The 11,704-nt window shown below is 40.8% G+C and overlaps 1 pseudogene; it reads left to right on the forward strand.

Annotated features, from left to right (window-relative positions):
- Positions 1 to 8,255: 8,255 nt before the first annotated feature.
- Positions 8,256 to 11,475, forward strand: LOC143900845 (putative fatty acyl-CoA reductase CG5065; annotated as a pseudogene).
- The last annotated feature ends 229 nt before the right edge of the window (positions 11,476 to 11,704 follow it).

The raw sequence follows: 11,704 nt of genomic DNA on the forward strand, positions 1-11,704 counted from the left end.
CGTTTTACTTTAATGGTGTATGTAGTTTACGTCGCTGTGTTTTTTCCACGATCACGTACTGGTCCTACCCATTGCGAATCGAGTTTTTTAGATCGTCCTCTTCGTACTGTTTCGTCATGTATAGTACCTTGTCTCCTATTTTGAATGTTTCCTTGTTGCATTTTTTGTCGAATTGCTGCTTGCTTTTCTTTCTCTTCTTTGGTATGCTCCTCTCGCGACTTGATTCGTGGCGCGTATTCGTTCTCGTAATTCTTTCGCGTATCTTCGTACGAATATGTTAGTTTCGGGGGCCTTTGTTAGGGCTGTTCGGTAGGTTCGCTTGGTGTCCCGTAGACAAGTTCGAACGGTTGTGAGTCCTGTCGTCGTATGAGGCGTCGTATTATACGTGAACATTGCGTAGGGTATCCACTCATCCCAGTCGGTTTGGTCCTTATTTATGTAATGTCTTAGGTACTCTGCCAGAGTACGATGCGATCTTTCTAGCGCTCCATTACTTTCGGGATGATATGCTGTTGTCTGTATTTTTTTTTTATTTCAGTAGCTTGCCACATGTTCTTAAATATCTCGCTTGTGAAATTTGTTTCTTGGTCCGTGAGAATTTTCTCCGGTATTCCGTGTTCTAGGACTCCTTTAGTTACAAAGGCTTTTGCTACTGTATTTGCCTCCTGATTTTCTACGGGTACTGCCTTGCTAAACTTCGTTAGATTGTCTTGGAACGTGAGGAGGTATTTATTTCGTTATTCGTGACTGTTAGTGGACCTACTATGTCGCGCCAGCCCCCGCATTTTTCGAATGGTCGCTCGGGCGTATCTGTAATAGTCATTGGCATTTTCGTTTTCCTACTCAATTTGTTCTTCTGGCATAGTACTCGCATTTATTTATGTAATTTCTACATACGCCGTAATTCCACGCCAGCTGTGCCTGTAATCGGATACGGTTTAGTGTTCGCGTGACTCCCTTGGTGCCCTCCCGTAGGCGAGTCATGATACTCGTAGAGTATTTGCCGCTTTTTCCTCCCTCCGAGTACTCTCTCGGGGGGTCGTCGTCCTGTTGCGTTACATTTATCGCTGATGTTTCGGCTAATCGGATTTCGGCTCAATGCATCGGCATTCACGTGTTTTTTTCCTGCTTTATGTACGATCTCGTACTCGTATTCCTCTAGTTTTAGCCTCCATCTTATTAGTCTGGAGCCGGGGTCGTTTACATTAAATAGCCAGATCAATGGTTTTGTGATCGGTTATGATTTTAAATCTAACGCCATATAAATAGGGACGGGAATGTTTTACCGCCCCGACGATTGCTATAGCTCTTTTTCTGTGGTATTATAATTTTGCTCTGCCTTGCATAATACTCGGCCCTTGGCGTACGCTATCGGTCGGTCTTGGCCTACTGTTCCTTGTGAAGCACGGCTCCGATGGCGTAATCTGACGCGTCGGTAGTCACCAAGAACTCTTGCTAAAGTCAGGGTAATTCAATACCGGGGCTGTCGTTAATTTCTCTTTAAGTAGATCAAACGCGTTCTATTGTTCGATTGACCAATTGAATTTTTCTCCTTTCTTTGTGAGTTTTGTTAGAGGAGGCTTGGCTATTTTTGAGAAATTTTCGATAAAATTTCTGTAGTATCCGGCTAACCCGATGAAAGATTGTATATCTTTCACTCTTCTCGGGGTCGGAAATTCTTTTACTGCTCGTAACTTAGACGGGTCTGGCGATATTCCGTTTTCGGATATCACATGCCCTAGGTAAATGACCTCTTTCGTAAAAATGCGCACTTGTTCGGTTGTAACTTAAGATTGTATTTTCGTAGTCGGTGCAGTACTGCGATTAACCGCTTAACGTGCTCCGTCAGCGATTGCTCCGTATTATTAACGATGTCATCGATATACACGAACATTTTAATCATAACAGTCCGGCTAATACCGCATAATTAATCGCTGAAAGGCCGCTGGTGCATTTTTTAGACTCCGAATGGCTTCTGTTGTGCTCGAAATGTCCGTCTGGAGTTTGAAAATGCCGTTTTCTGCTTATGTTCTTCGTGCATCGGGATTTGGTGATATCCCGAGGTTTAAATCTAGTACAGAAAAATATTTCGCATTGCCTAGCTGATCAAGTATATCTGTAATGTTTGGCATGGGAGGAGTCTCCCATTGTGAGATCGTTCATTTTTCTGAAGTCGATCACTACGCGAAATTTTATTCTGCCGAACGCGTTCAGGTTTCTTGCGACAACTACTATTGGCGCGTTCCACTGGCTTGTGCTCGGACGAATTATGCCGTCGTCCAGCATTTCCGTATTGTTTTCTTACTTCGGCTTATGTTTCTCGGGTAACCGGTATGCTTTACATTTACTGGCGCACTATACGGGTCGGTATTATTTCGTGTTTATTGCTGTAGTGGCGCTTAGTTTATCTCCCGTCTAGGTAAAAAACGTCATAAAATTCATCGCAAATTTTTTCTACTGCCTCTCGCTCTTCTGTGTTTAGGTGATCGAGCTGTACTTGGTCGCGCACTTTCTTGTCGCTCTGTGACAGTCTCGTATTCTTCATTTGTCTGTAACGTGAGTACGCTCGCGGCGTCGTCCGCCGGCAGGTCTTGCTAACGTTACGTGTGGATGAGGGATCTCCACCGGCTTGTCCGTCACGTTCAATATGCTGACCGGGCCAAGTAATTCGACGGGTTTTACGAGGCAATGCCCGATGAAAAACTCCCGGGAGCAGGTTCACCGCTTTTCACTATGCCTACCAGGTTATGATCTGTGACGGCTTTTACAATGGGTTCACTGGGGAGGGTAGCTTTATTTTTTTGATACGGTCGTAACTGAACATGGCTTTGCCTATTTTCAATGTTTTGATGTGTTTGAGATATCGGCTTTATGTTTAGTTAGGAAGTCGTTTCTAATATTCCTTCGTATTCGATGGGGAGTCATCTTTTACTACGTACATAGTGTGACGTATTTTCTTTTCCGAGATCTATGGTTTGCTTTTATTTTTCCTAGCGTGTGAATTTGGTGTCCTGTTACGCCGATTAATGCCAATTCTCCTCTCGCACCATTGTTTTCCCTTTAGGTTGCCTACTTTAATCAATGTTAGAGTTGCTCCGGAATCTAATAGAAGGTTCATTTCTCCTCGTTCCGCTTCCTGTATAGGCAGTGTTATAATATCTAGGGGCCCTTCTTGTGTTTCTCCGTTACCTGAGACACTCGGTATGTCTCGGCGGCGCGTGCCTTATTCTTTTCGGCTTCTCTTCCTCCTCGCTACTGCTGTCGGAAAGTGGTCCTCGCTAAGATTCGCTCGCTTTGGTTCTTCTTACCGTGCCCTATCGGTGCTTTTTTCGCACTTTCTTGTTTCGGTCGGACTGCGGTTTCGCTCGGATTTTGGCCGTCCGTTTGACGACCAGCACTCGTTCGCGCTTGTGCCCTGCTTTCTTGCAGTAGGTACACTCGATTATATTTATGCCACCGGGCTTATCGCTCGCGGCAGCAGGAATTTATTAGCTTGTTGGCTCATACGGCAATCTCGCCCGTAATGGCCGGTCTTACACATTTGTAGCATTTTACAGTCGCGTTTCCCGCATTTCGCGCGTTCCCTGATTAAATCTATGTCTGTTTACTGCTTGTCCGTGCCGCGGGGAGGGGCCACTAACTTTTTCCTCGGCACTGGCGCCGGTTATTGGCCTCCGTAGGCTTGGATATCGCTGTGCTCGGACCAGCATCTGATATCATCATGCAGCCCGATTTGGAAGTTATGCAGAGCTTGCATTTTAATACTTTCCAATATCGCTTTTTGCTGGCTCTTGCGAGTGCCCTTGCCTTCTTCTATGGCTTCATACAGTTCTCTCGCGAGCTTCTCGACTCGACGCCCGATTCCTGCGCGCTTTTTCCCGCTTTTTGTTTTTAGCGAGTTGAATTCTAGCTGCAGGTGGGTCATGCCGCGTTTTCCGAGGTATTCCGTTTTCGAGTTCGCGTTTTTAGCTGCTCGAAGTCGCGAATATCACGCGTGTCGAAGTCAGGTCATTGCCTTGCCTTGAACTTTGTGCACAAGATCGCTTCTAGGAGCATGGTTTTGTCAGCGGGCTGTATATTTTCATCGCGTAAGTGCTTGCATTAATAAATTCGCGAACGCGTTCTCGGGATTCTCCGTTCATTCGGGAATCATGTTACGGGCTTCCTTTAGGCTGAAGAACCCGAGATAGGTGCCCTGGCTGACTACTGACCGTCGCTGTGCGTTCGTCCGTAGGTCACGTCCAGCGGGCCCTGGCTGGTCCGTACGCGTCGTTCATCGCGCATCGGGGCGGTCGTGAGTGGCGGATTCCCTTTGATCATGCTTTCCCGTATCTCGCGGATTGCGCGCAAGACTTTACAGAGCGCCCCAAAAACTCTGCGGCCTTGTTCGGTCCATGCGTTCCTGCATGTCGCGCATACCCTAGGACATCCTGAGAACGGAGCTCATTGCTCCGGGGCTTACCTGCGTCAGCTGGGGGCTCGACCTTGGGCCTTCGGGCGGTTGCCTTTTTTTTGCGGGTTTTATTTCGCGTTTATTTGGGGGGTTGTTTCTTTTCAGGATTCCGGCATTTTTTTTTTGGGGGTTTTTTTCGGGTTATTTTTTTTGGAAATTTTTTGCGTTTTTCCCCTTTAGTGTCGGCCGAGATCCCGATCGTGCGCACCTTTGGTGGGGGCAATCGGGGGCGTACTGTCGCTGCTTGTTTTGTCGACGCTATCTTATGGGTTTCTGTTTTTGCGTCCAAAGACTGGTCTAAGAATTCGAATTTTCCCCTTCTGATGAAAGTTTTAGGATGTAGCTCGAAGGGACCGGCGAGCTTGCGTCGTCGAGTTGCGCGTCTAAGTTTCTCGCACGCGATCTAATTCGTCGTTCGCGAGTCGTGTAGCTGCGGAAAACGATTCCTTGATACTATTTTCGATGGCTCGTTGCGCGCGCTCGCTTAACACAAATGACGCGTTGCTGACAGGGGGATGCGGGACAAGTCGTCCGAATCTATCGGCGCTTATGCTTTAGCGTCCTGAAACGCGAAAATCTTTCGGCGCTTCGCGGTTGTATTGCCTGCAATCGCGAAAATTCTCTCGCTATCCGGTTTTTTTGCTATCGCGGGATACGCACGCAGAGATATAACGGTTGCGTCGCGGCGCGTTCCGGTATCGGCTTACAATGGCGTGTTGACTACAGTACCGCCGCGTAGTGCATCGTGACCGCTTCCTGCCGCGTCGAGGTCTGACCGGCCGCTTCACTGCTTCTGCGTCGAAATCGCAGCACTGTTGTCTGCTTTGCTGCGTCCTTGCTGCGCTGCTTCGCTGGCTCGCTGCGTCTCTGAGGTCGCTGCGTCGGGCTGCGAGTCCGTGCGGTAGGTCGGGGCCCTCTTCCGGTGTCGTTGATAGTACGCGGAGCTACTGCCGTCGTTCACGCACTCGGGATCCGGCTGGCTTTTCCTCTCCGGGATATTTACCCACCGTCTAACGATCCGTTCCCTTCGCAGGCGCAATCTGGCAGGACGTCCTCCCTTCCGTGTTGGCAGATCCCACCGCTGCCACCAATTGGTTGTGCCGTACCTCTGATCGAGGGATCGGCACTGAGTTCTTTTGGATCCGCCGGGAGGAAGGAGGAATAATGTTGCCAGAGTGTTTGTCCAACAATCTTTTAATAAAAGCCCTTTTAACTTGATACACTTGTTTCGTTTGATTTCGTTGCTCTGACCTCGCGGGGGTTCTCAATAGGATAGTTTTCGTTGGTCGTACGCGATTAGCCTACGTTCTAGGGTAAACCAGCCAGTGAATGAACAAATAAGGGGTGTCTCCTATTCATTAAAGATGTGAAATACAATTATTATCCGTATCACTTTCAGCATCGATGGAGTTGATTCAATAATATACGGGTTATTAAAAAAAATATTAAAGGTGCTTTTTAGAATAAAAAATTAGAAAATAAATGGAAAAAGTGGCAAAAGGACCGATTTTTACCAGTGAAAAAAGAAAAAATTGCCTAAATGAACGGTTTTCTTACCATGAATGAAATATTTTTCATGTAAAACAACCTACTAAGTATATAAAATTTAATAATTAAAGTTAGATTTTATTTTAAAAATTACAGAATGTTTTTTTCACTGGAATAATACATAAAGCATATAAACCTATTATTATAAAGCTAATCTAACCAAACCTAACATAAAGCTTTTTTGGTTTTTTTAACTCTTGACAATAGTTTTATCTCGAATTGGGGATTAAAGTAATTTTATTCTTTTCAGTCTCAGAAATTAAAAAATTTTTTTTTTGACTTAGACTTACAGTTACTTTTTTTTTTATTTTTTGGAATAATTTGATCAACATATTTACAGCAGTATCTTCTGTAGTTATTGAATCATATGTATAATAGCTATAGAGAACGTTTTTTTTTTTAATTAAAAAGTTCGAAAATTAAAAATGTCAAGTCAATTTATTTAGATTACTATCATTACTATCTAGATACTACCTAATTACCAAAATAGAGCCACACTGTTCATTCACTGGAAAAAGGTTTAGAAAATCACACCAGTGAATAGACATCATTATATTAGCGTATTTTTTACAAATTTACAGAAAAATGTTTGACAAAATAAAATGTTGACTCTATCTTTACTTATATGATGCAATATTTACCTTCGAAAATCAATTATACGCTTATCAAACGTAAAATCGCAACCTCTTCAAAATTAACCTCTTATTAGCTTGCACGTCATAAGCATAAAAATATTTTTCCTTAAGTCGACACTTTGTTCATAACCGTGACATTGATCTTAACGCCACCTGTTAATTTTCTCTTGATTTTTATCACAAAATCATTATCTTTGACCCATAATCATTTTCATATTTAAAATATAAGTGATGTTTTGTTCATTCACTGGACCCCCGTTCATTCACTGGCTGGTTTACCCTAGACTGCCCGCCGCTTCTCGGAAGGGCGGGCTTTATCACTCGCGTATTTGCCTTCCGCGATGCTGACTTAGCCGTCAGCGCTTTGCTTCCGGGTGAGTGACCGGGATGTCACTTGCAACACCCGGAATGCCAGCTCAGGTGGATTTGGACAATATTCGGAAGACGCGCTGACAGCTAGGTGTCGAAATAACGACACGGCGACTTCCGCCTCACAACAAAGCTACTATTATATACACGACTCATGCGATTGAATTGTCGCGTTTACAACAAAATCTTTTTTGTTAAAGCTGAATGTCTTCTTACATCTATGATTGATATTAATAATTCATAATTTACGTCAATTATTCTCGTATACCTATTACGTTTTTTAATTGGATAACATTGTGTATTATTGCTTATTGCTAATTGTTCTGATTTCTGCAAATTTTGAGATATTAAGCTAATTTTTTTTATGGATAGAATATTATTGAATTTGGTGAGAATCGGTGATTACCGATTTTATTCCTTGGTTTTTAATTGAAAATCCGAGGTTCTGTGTATATCGCGAGCGAGCAATCTCAAAATTTCCGAAAAACGCCTGGGTAACCAAGGGATGTGGTCGGCTGATCGGTAAGTGAATATCGGAAAAAAAACGGGAAATGACTCAATAGTGTGGAAACTCGAGTAGAAAAAGACCGGTTACGGACATGTTTAATCCACGAAAACATTTATGCGGTCCGATTTAAAATTAGAGGCACTTTAGTTATGATTCAAATTACGAATATCAATTTTATCCAAGTGTAATAATTGGGAAAATGGATGCACTACGTGATCATTGTCAAGTAAAAAGTTTAAAACTTAAGCACTTAGAATGTGTATTCATGCAAAAAAGTATAAATACCGTCTTTAAATCAACCCACCGACACACTCCTTATGTTTGTCCACAATAAGGATATTGAAACACAAACGAAGTCGTTTCAAGAAAAACGACTCCCGGGCGGAGCCCCGGGTAACCAGCTAGTTCATTTATATATAGGTATATATATATAATATATATTATATATATATTTGTATAAAAATCCTTGAAACTGTGATTTTCAAATAAACCGGGCTAACAGCCGGATAATTAACTTCTAAACAATAGCATACGTGACGTAAACTATAGATTTTCAGCACTGAAAGGTGAATATGGGAACATAACTATATGGTGAAAAAGAGTCGGGATTCAAGCTTCACACGAGGATAACATCTGACAGGAAGTAACGCGCGTAATACATCGAGATAATCAATTATCATCGCAGAAAACAGGCAATAATGAATTTGATATTTGATTTAATGCGGCCGTTTTAAGAGTGGAGATGGAAGAAAAGAACAAGTGTAAACAAACATCATACGAAGCGAAAAAACTTGAATCGCAATAATTCAAATTTCCCGTAACTATATATAGACAAGCTCCCTTTTATAACAGTCAATCTTCGAAGCAACGTCGAGTCAAACGGACATTCGATCTAGAAGATTAGAAAATTGAGTGGTTATTTGCCTTAATTTTTATATTAATTTTCGCAGATAAACAGTGAATAAAACATGGGAAATTGAAGTACGCAGAACACCGATACAAAGCTTTTACGCCGGACTGGCAATATTTATACAAGTATTTATTACAGAAGTGCAATGTATGCAATAAAAGTAAAAGAATATTTTTAAGAATATTAAAGGCTATTAACGTCTGAAATATTCTTAAACGTCTTTGAAGCTAGTATTTGGCTATTATTTGTTCTTCCTCGGAATAACCAAAGGATATCCTAGGATTAGAAATGTCCACAAAATTAAAATTATACATTTATTTTGAATGTTCCTTGAATTTCTCCCAAAAGGCATTTTCAAATAACATTTTGTGCTATTTGGTACATATACAAGGTGTTATGTAATATACGGACCAGTGCTCGTGGGCAGATAGAGCGGGAATAAATTGATTCGAAAAGTTTTGTACGTTTTGTAAGTTTCTCAATAATAATTATAAAAAAATTAATTAATAAAAATATCAGGAATCAGGATGCGTCCGTGCAATTCGACAAAAAACTACAGCCCAACGTTCACGTTGTTAGGCGCGTAGCAAGAGATTGGAAAGAAACTGTTAAGTAATAATAATGCTATACACGAGCGAACATTCGTGCATTGTATTTACAGAGCACTTCTCTTAATATTTCACCCCCCGGCGTGTATGTCAGCAACGTGCGACAGCCTGTATATGTACATACAACATACACGTACATACGGGGTGCGAGAGAAAAATCTGGAAACGGTTCAAATATCTCGAAAACAAAACGTTTCTCAGAAAAATGTTTCGAACCAAAGTTGTAGGGTTTTAAAATTTCTATTCAATGATTATATCCGTTTGACCTTGAGTGGAGGCGTCAAGGCGATGGTCAAGACCCAACCTTATTTTTTAAATGGAACACCTTATTTTTTATGACACAGTATTAAAGGTGCAGCGAGAAGTTTCCAAAACACTACTTAAAACCTATTTTCGTTAAGAATTGCCTGAGTTATGAGCGTTAGAATTTACGGTGCCGCCAGCATTAGTATATCCAGGATGTACCGCGTGGAGGTTGCATGGTCGGACCTTACACCCCTGTGCGTGTGTGTGTAAACGGTGGTTTTTACTGAATAATGTTCAAATTGTCTTCCGTCTGCTGCTTGACAATGACCTAATCGTAGGTCACATTTATTTTAAAACGCTTTGTCTCATTTCTGGTGTGAATAAGATTTACTTGGTGTTGTTTGCAAAAAAGGTAGCGACGACGATGACGGCGGCGGCGACACAACGATGACGACGACACGATGCGACACCACACACACACACACACACACACCACACACACACACACACACACACAGAGCAGAGAGGGTTTGGAGTCTTGGAGTCATTAAATACGCGAGAGTGACGAACCGCGGGGGTCCTTATCTCTGCTGACACACACACACACACACAGGGGTGTATGGTCCGACCATGCAACCCTCACGCGGTATATCCTGGATAATACTAATGCTGGCGGCACCGTAAATTCTAAAGCTCATAACTCAGGCAATTCTTAACGAAAATATGTTTTTAAGTAGTGTTTTGGAAACGTCTTGCTGCCACCTTTAATACTGTGTCATACAAAATAAGGTGTTCCATTTAAAAAAATTAGGTGGTCTTGACCTCGCCTTGACGCCTCTACTCAAGGTCAAACGGATATGATCATTGAATAGAACTTTTAAAACCTACAACTTTGGTTCGAAACATTTTCTCTAGAAACGTTTTGTTTTTCGAGATATTTGACCGTTCCACACTTTTATCCGCACCCGTATGTATGGTCACTTTGTTATTCTTAATTCTTATAGGCGGGTACTGGTTTTGTTGGAAAAATATTGATTGAGAAACTGTTACGAATTGCCCCCAATATTTCGACGATATATCTGCTGATACGTTCGAAAAAGACAAGAGTCCCGAAGCTCGATTAGATGAAATGTTTGAGAAACCTGTGAGTATCTCGGATACAATATCGGAAGTGATATATATTTGTAAATGATCGCTATTTAAATTTGTATATCCATAGCTTTTCGACCGAGTAAAAAATGAAGTACCTAATTTCCGCAAAAAAAATCGTACCTATCATAGGCGATCTCGATACAGAAGACTTCGGATTGTCAGAAATGATAAGAACATACTGATAAATCAGGTAATTAAATTCAGATTATCAATATCATAAATTGTCTATACTACTACATTTAATGCAATAAATAATGTATTGCATGATATACAATTTATAAAAGCATTACATTTTACATATATTTAATTATAATTAATTATCGATGCAATTAGAAATAAATTGGGCACCTTTTTCTAAATATCTTTCCTACTTAAAGCATGTATATTTATTATAGGTATCCATACTTTTTCACGTGCAGAGCAAATGTACGGTTCATCGAGAACATCAAAACTTCTACGATAATAAACGTTAATGCTACCGCTACCATCTTAAAACTTGCTAAACACATGCTAAATTTAAAAGTAATGTCTTTTATCTAATATTTGTTCTAGTAATAATAATTGGCAAAATTATTTACATTTTGCATATTCACTAATTTTAAGAGAGAAACATAAAATTACGCTAAATGTTTATCTTGCAGTCATTTATTCACGTGTCAACAGCCTATGCGAACTGCCATGGAAACATATCGAAGAGCGGTTCTACTCATATCCTATTAATCATTAAAGACTTATCACGTTCACACGTAACTTACCGGAACATAATTGAGGAAAAAAATATCTAGGTAATTCTTTGATGCTCAATATAATAAAAAATTCAATGTATATTAATAAAGAAAGATAATCTATCGTTTTGCTATAGAATCAGTTCACAATGGCCGAATACATATACATTCACGAAGCGATTGCGGGAAGGACTTCTCAGAGACGAAAGCGGAAATTTGCCAGTAGGAATATTTCGACCTGCAATAGGTAACAGAATAATTATAAAAACTAACAATTTTTTTGCTAAAGAATTTATTAAATAACATTTATATTTAATTAGTTTCAACTGGTTTGCATAATTATGTGCTATAAAATTCTATAATTGTAAAATAATAAATAAGTGTTTAAGTAGAAACCTTCGCACACAAAGCTTCCTCTATGCTGAAGCATTAATTTTTTTCAATGTATAATTTTCAGTATTTATTTGTTTTGGCTTCCTCATAGAGGAAGCTTTGTGTGCGAAGGTTTCTACTTAAACACTTAAAAACCAAAAAGCAATGTCAGGTTTTT

This window comes from Temnothorax americanus, unplaced genomic scaffold, assembly GCF_048541705.1.
Source record: "Temnothorax americanus isolate GAGA-0224 unplaced genomic scaffold, ASM4854170v1 Scaffold300, whole genome shotgun sequence".
NCBI classification, from domain to species: Eukaryota; Metazoa; Arthropoda; class Insecta; order Hymenoptera; family Formicidae; genus Temnothorax; species Temnothorax americanus.